Raw genomic sequence first — 6,340 nt, 5'->3', positions numbered from 1 at the left:
TCTCTTTCTCTCCATCTCTGTCGTTATCTCTTTCCCTTTCTGTCTCTATCCTTTTCTCTGTCTCGATCTCTTTCTGTCTTTATGTCTTTCTTTCTCTATCTCTGTAACTTTCTTTTTCTCTGTCTCTTTCTGTCCCTGTCTTTCTGTCTCTCTCTCTGTCTCTGTCTCTCTCTCTGTCTCTTTCTGTCTCTGTCTTTCTCTCTCTGTCTTTTTCTCTTTCTCTTTTTCTAGCTCTCTTTGTCTCTATCTTTTTCTGTTTGTCTCTTTCTTTCTCTGTCTCTCTGTCTCTGCCTCTGTCTTTCTATCTCTGTCTCTATCTTTATCTGTCTCTCTCTTTCTCTCTTGGTCTCTGTCTTTCTCTCACATATGCACACTCCCCATTTCTCAGCTTATAAAAAAGTCTGTGTGTTTGTGTGTGTGCACAGGTGCACACGAGTGTCTCTCTAGACAGAGAATGTCTCTCCCTCTTCCCCACTCTCTGTCGTTAGGTAGAAAGAAAAGTTTAAGTAGCACAGAGACCCGCCCAGTCTGACCTGCACTTGGGGGGGATCTGGAACCTTCGAGGTACACCTGTGAGCCCCTGGGCCCCCACGCAGGGAGAAGAGGGCGGGGGGTCTTCCCCTAGGAACAAACACCTGTGTCCTGCTCTCACACAGGTCGGAAGATGCCTCTCCCTCAGGGGCCACGTCAGTGGAACCATCTAGATTTCTTTTGCGAAGTATCCAACACCTAAACTGCAAAAAGCTGGTTTTCTGTGCTTACAAAGTCATGCAAGCCCCTTTTGAAAATGCTCTTTCTTCCTCGTCTTTCTCTAAAGATTTCGGTCTCTCGGCAGTAATAAAACCCTCTCCTTAAGAAAGCACACGCGCGAGAGAAACACTCAGGAAAGTGGTCCCGGCTGTTGTCTGTTTTCCTTGGAAGCTGAAAAATCTATATGTGGTTTTCTTCCAGGAAGGAAAAAATGTCTCTCTTTCTCTGTTTCTCTGTCTCTCTGTCTCTGTCTCTGTCTTTCACACACATACGCGGAAAGTTCTCTCTACTGGATCTAAAATGAGACAGAAATTACTTCCCTTATTTAGGGAGGTCTCATTTGAGAAAAAACTATCTCTTTCTCGGCAAACAGAAAAGTGTGTGTGTGTGTGTGTGTGTGGCAAAAATTACTCTCTGTCAGAAAATCTCTCTCTAAAGCTCATCCTCCCTGGGCAGAAATGTCGGCTCCCTTGGCAGGTACGTAGCAGAGGAAAAATGCACATAAATCCTCTGCACAAGAAGAAAAGTGTGTGTGTGTGTGTGTGTGTGTGTGCATATGCACATGTGTGTGCAAGCAGGTCAATATCTTTCTGTGCTGCTTTGTCTCTCTCTGCAAAGAAAAATATATATGGCCTTTCGTCACAAAGAAAAATGCGGCAGGAGAAGCCGCACGTGTGTTTTCTCCGGGCAGACACGTGGGTGTGCACACACACGCACGTGCACACACACAGGCACACACGCGGGCCGTGCCCTCCCTCGGCTCGGGAAGGATGCAGCCTGGAGGCCGGCTCGCTCTCCGCCCACAGAAGCCGTCGGCACAGCTTGTCTCCGGAGAGGACACATTCCACCTGAGTCACACAGGTGTCTCCGAGACCCTTAATCCCAGGGCGGGGGGGGGGGGGGGGGGGGGGCACGTTGGAGAGAAACACACGCTCACTCTGTTTGCACGCTCGGAAAATTGTGCACGTGTGTGTGTGTGTGCAGGGAAAACAAACAAATGGAAACCTTCGTCTCTTGGCCTGAATCTCTCTCTAGACGAGGGGGCCGTACGTGCCATTTTCCAGGTGGAGAAACCAATCTTGCCCACACACGCTCGCGTGCTCACACGCTCACGCAGACACGCCCCTGCCCCAGTGCGTGCCCCCCAAAGCCGGCTCTTCTGTCCTGTGTCCTGGCCCCCGGACGCTGTCTGTGCGTGTCTGTGTCTCCAGAGATTCTGCTCCGGCAGAAGAGGCTCCCTCCGGAGACCCCTGTCCCCTGACAGAAGCGGCCCCTCCCTTAGTAAGGAGCACACGCGCAAGGGACACGCTCCCGCATCCCTGTCTTCCTCTGCTGAAAACATCGTGTAGGACGCGCCTGTCGGTGTGGACCCGGCCGCGAAGCAGCGTGTGCTTTGGCTCAGTCTCCCTGGGGGCTCAGAAAGACACGTTTTCTCCCAGGTGGGAAAACACAAGCGTCTGTCCCCCGCACACGCGTGCGTGCATGGCACTTGGGACCAACGTTCCCTTGCCCGCCCGAGTGTGCCCCACGGATGTGTGTCCCTGCTGTGTTTCGTGGGTCACAGAAAATTGCCGAAGGCTTTACAGCCTGAGGCATTCCCTCTCTCTCCCTCTCTGTCTCTGTCTCTCTGTCAGGGCTCCTTCCAAAGGGAGTCAGAGATGCCCTCCGAGAGAGCGCGAGTCAGATAAAACACGCGTGCACAGGTACATGCACACACACACACACACACACGCTCGGGCAGAAGCGTGCCCCCGCCAGCGAAGTGTGTACCTCCTGGAAACCAACTCTCTTTCCCTTCTAATTCTCTGCTCACAAAAATCTGTCCAGACAGAAAATGACTTCTTCCCTCAAAGAGGCGTTCTCCAAACATTTTACCCCCGGGACACAAATGCCCCCCATGAGGACACTTCCTCCTGTTCCTCCCCCCTTTCTGCAGCTGGACATTGTGTGTGTGTGTGTGTGTGTGTGTGTGTGTGCAAAATCACTGCTTTTGGTTTGTCTTCTTGCGGATCAAAAAATACGTATCTTTTCCAGGCAGAAAAACCCCGTGTCTGCCTGTCTGTCTGTCCTTCTGTCTCACACGGACATGCTCGCGCAGCAGCACCCTCCTTTGCTCACTAGGACGAGGCACCACCTGATGAGCCGCCGCTCGGGAGCCGTCGGCTGCGACACACGAGCATGTTTCCAGGCAGAACGTCTTTTCTTTGTCTCTCAGAAAAGTCCCTCCCGAGCTCCCTGTCACCAGGCAGAAATGAGCCCCCCCGACAGGCCACTAATGAACACACACACACACACACACACACACGCTCTTAGCAGGAGAAGGTGTGTGTGTGTGTGTGTGTGTGTGGTTAAAAGCAGGAAAGTCTCTCTGTTGAGCCGACTCCTGCAAGCAGAAAAATAGACACGTTCTTTTTCCAGAAAGAAAAAATAGTCCCGACACGTGCATGCACGCGTGAGTGCACACACACACACACACACACAGTGTGGCTCTTCTCTGCGTTCCTATACCTGGAAAATGATCAAGGCAAGAATCAAACTCTTATGTCTCAGGTGGCAGAAAACGATCCGTGTGCCTGTCTCTCGGCAAAATTACATTCCCTGTTTTCACTCAAAAAAAGTCACTTTTTAAAAATTCTCTGAGCAAAAGTGCGCCTTTCCCCACGAAGGCCACACCAGATAAAAACAGCCTCTTTCCACACTCGGCAAACTGTGCGTGTGTGCGAGTCTGTGTGTGTGTGGGGGGGGACCCTCAATTTATTGGACTGTCCCTTGCAGCACGCAAAAAAGTATCAATATGTGTATCGTTTTCCATGTGGCAGAACCTCTGTCTCTCTCTCTCCCTGTCACGTGCGTGCACACACACGCACACACGCAGGCAGGTGTCTCTGTTCCCTCACTGAGTATGCGTCACCTGAATACCAGCACCCTGTAATTCTCAGCTCACAGAGACCTGTTTCTCCGGGCAGAAAACGTTCTTTTTCCCTCCCAGCAAAGTCTCTCCCTGCAGCTTGTCGTCGCCGGCAACACCACCCCCTGCCTCCCCAGGAAAGCGCACTCCGGAGCAGACAAATGCGCCTCGGAAGAGAAGAAAACTGTGTGTGTTCACGTGCGCGTGCCCATAAGCAAAAAAGGTCTCTGTTGACTTGTCCCCCTGCAAACCTAGCAATGCACGTGCTGATCTTCTAGATGGAAAAGAAAAGTCCTCTCTCTTCCTGCCCGTTACTCGCTCACTCTCTCTGTCTCTGTCTCTCACATTCTCTGTCTCTGTGTTCCTTTGGGGAGGCATGTTTTAACGGAAGTCTCTTTCTCTGTGTTTGTCTCTCTCTCTCTCTCTCTCTCTGTCTCTTTGTCTCTCCATCTACCTGTCTCTCTCACACACACACTAAGGCTCACGGGCGTGTTTATCGGGACCCCCTGCCAGGCAAACACGTCTCCCGTTCCCCTCACTAAGTGTGCAGCACCTGAGAAACAGACACGATTTCTCAGTTTACAGAAAATTACGAGTGTTTGTGTCTGTGTGTGGGCAGAAAATGTCCTCCCTCTGTCTCGTTCCTTCCCTCTCCCCCCCACCTTTCTCATTCCCTCTTGGAAACGTCTCCTCTGCCGCAGCCAAGAAAGACACCATGTTAGGAAAACACAGGCACACGCTCCCTCTCCAGAACACTCCGTGGCTGTGAGCAGGAGATCTCTGTCTCTTGCCGTCTCTCCCACTCCCAGAAAACACGTGTGCATGTGTGTGTGTGAGCGTGTGCTGCAGCGGCTTCTCTGGGAGGCAGAAAATCAATCTTGCTGTCTCTCCCCCTGGCGGAAAAATCCTGGTTTATTCCTCTCTACCAGGGGCAGGAATGTCTCCCGCTTTAACCCCCGCGAGGGCAGGAGACCTCACCCGCTCCCCACAGCCCCAGGCCTGGCTCTGTCGGCCCCTCTCGGAAAAGCCTCCTGTCCATTTTCCTTGCAGTTAGAAGACTGTGCCGGCTTTTCTCTCTGCAGTTAGGCTGTCTGTCTGTCTGCCTCTCTCTCTGACACACGGACAGACACACACACACCCTCCACATTCTGGAAAGCATGGCTGTGTCATCATCCAGGCCCAGAGTCGGGCTTCACCCACCACCCTGACAACGGACAGTGACCTTGGCAGGTGACAGGGAGCAGAAAGGGCCTCTGCCCCCGCGTCCCCAGGCCTCGCTGTCCTCCAGCCGCCCGGCACCTGGGCCAGGTGGGCACGAGCGTCCCCCTTTGCGGCAGGCTGCTCTGTGCCCCGTGGGCCCAGGGTCCTCGGGGTCCCAGGGCTGTATCCAGGAGCCCCGACGCCCCCCCCACACCTGCTCCCCGCCCCACCTGGGGAACCTGGGACCCCCGTGCCCACCTCCCTCCGCCTCGCTGTGCCCAACCCCTTCCAGCGCCCCGGGTCACGGGGCCGCAATCGGGGCGCCCCCGGGGGCCGGAGGGGGGGGGTCTCCCGCCCTGACCGGCCCAGGCCGAGCCACCCCAGCCGGGCCCCCTGGCCCCCTTTCCAGGAACCCACTCCGTCCGAACCCCCGGGGGACCCGGGTGGGGGGTGCTAGGCCCGCGGAGGCCGGGACCGCGGGCGCCGCCGCCCCCCACGCGTCGCGCTCACTCGCTGCCCAACAGCGCGCCCACGCGGCCGCGGGCGGAACTGCAGGCCGCCGCTGGCAGAGGCGCACAGCCGGGCGTCTGGGGGAGCCAGGGGCCAGGGTCTCTCCCTGCAGAGTTCCCTGCTCTCCTTGCCCCTGCTCAGACCAGAACTGCGAGGCAGTCGCATCCAGAGGCTCCCACCTGGCCTTCCTTTGGCGGGATCAGGAGGCCCTGGCTTGGGACCCCGGGAAAAGGGGCTCGTCTCCTCTCACCCCCTCCTCGAATTTGTGGACTTGTCCCCACGACACCCTCTCCAAAACCAAAACCAAAACCCAGTCTGGGCAAAGGCTGCAGGCCATTGTACCAGAAGGAAACAGACCCAAGTTCAAGTCCGGGCTCTCCCACTTGGTGACTCCAGGGACCTGAGAGAGTCCTGCTGCTTTTCTGAGCCTCAGTTTTCCCATCTGTAAAGCGACGTGATGCGGATGTGCGGCCCCAGTGGTTGCTGGGACGATCCCAGAAAGCGTGAAGCCTGGAGGCCTGCGCCGGCAGAGGGTGGGGCCCCGGCAGCTCACACCGGGGAGATGGCGGTGGTGTTACTTGGCAAACACAGCTCCCAACGAGGGAAACCGAGGCTTAGGGGAGATGCCTCTCGCCCTTCAAGCGGAGAGGCTCCTGGGAAGTGGATTTGTGCTCTGCTGGGGGTGGAAAGTCCAGTCATCTGTGCTTCGTGGGTCCCGGGGAAGATGTTCTAGGCCAAGGGTAATCTCTCCTCGTGATCCCCTCGTCTCCTCTCAGCGGGATCAGCTCAGCAGTGTAGACAGACTATAAAATATGTTCTGTTACCGGGATCCTCATTGGGTCACTGATGGACCCACTGTGGGCCAGGTCTGCTGGGACTTCTCAGTCACATGTGGGGGGTGAGGCAAAGCTGCCACCTTCCTGCCCCCCCCCCCCCCTGCAGCTGGTAACACAGCATCACCTTTCTCTCTGC

This window comes from Panthera uncia (genome assembly GCF_023721935.1).
Source record: "Panthera uncia isolate 11264 chromosome A3 unlocalized genomic scaffold, Puncia_PCG_1.0 HiC_scaffold_11, whole genome shotgun sequence".
Classification (NCBI taxonomy): domain Eukaryota; kingdom Metazoa; phylum Chordata; class Mammalia; order Carnivora; family Felidae; genus Panthera; species Panthera uncia.
This window is presented reverse-complemented; position numbering follows the sequence as displayed.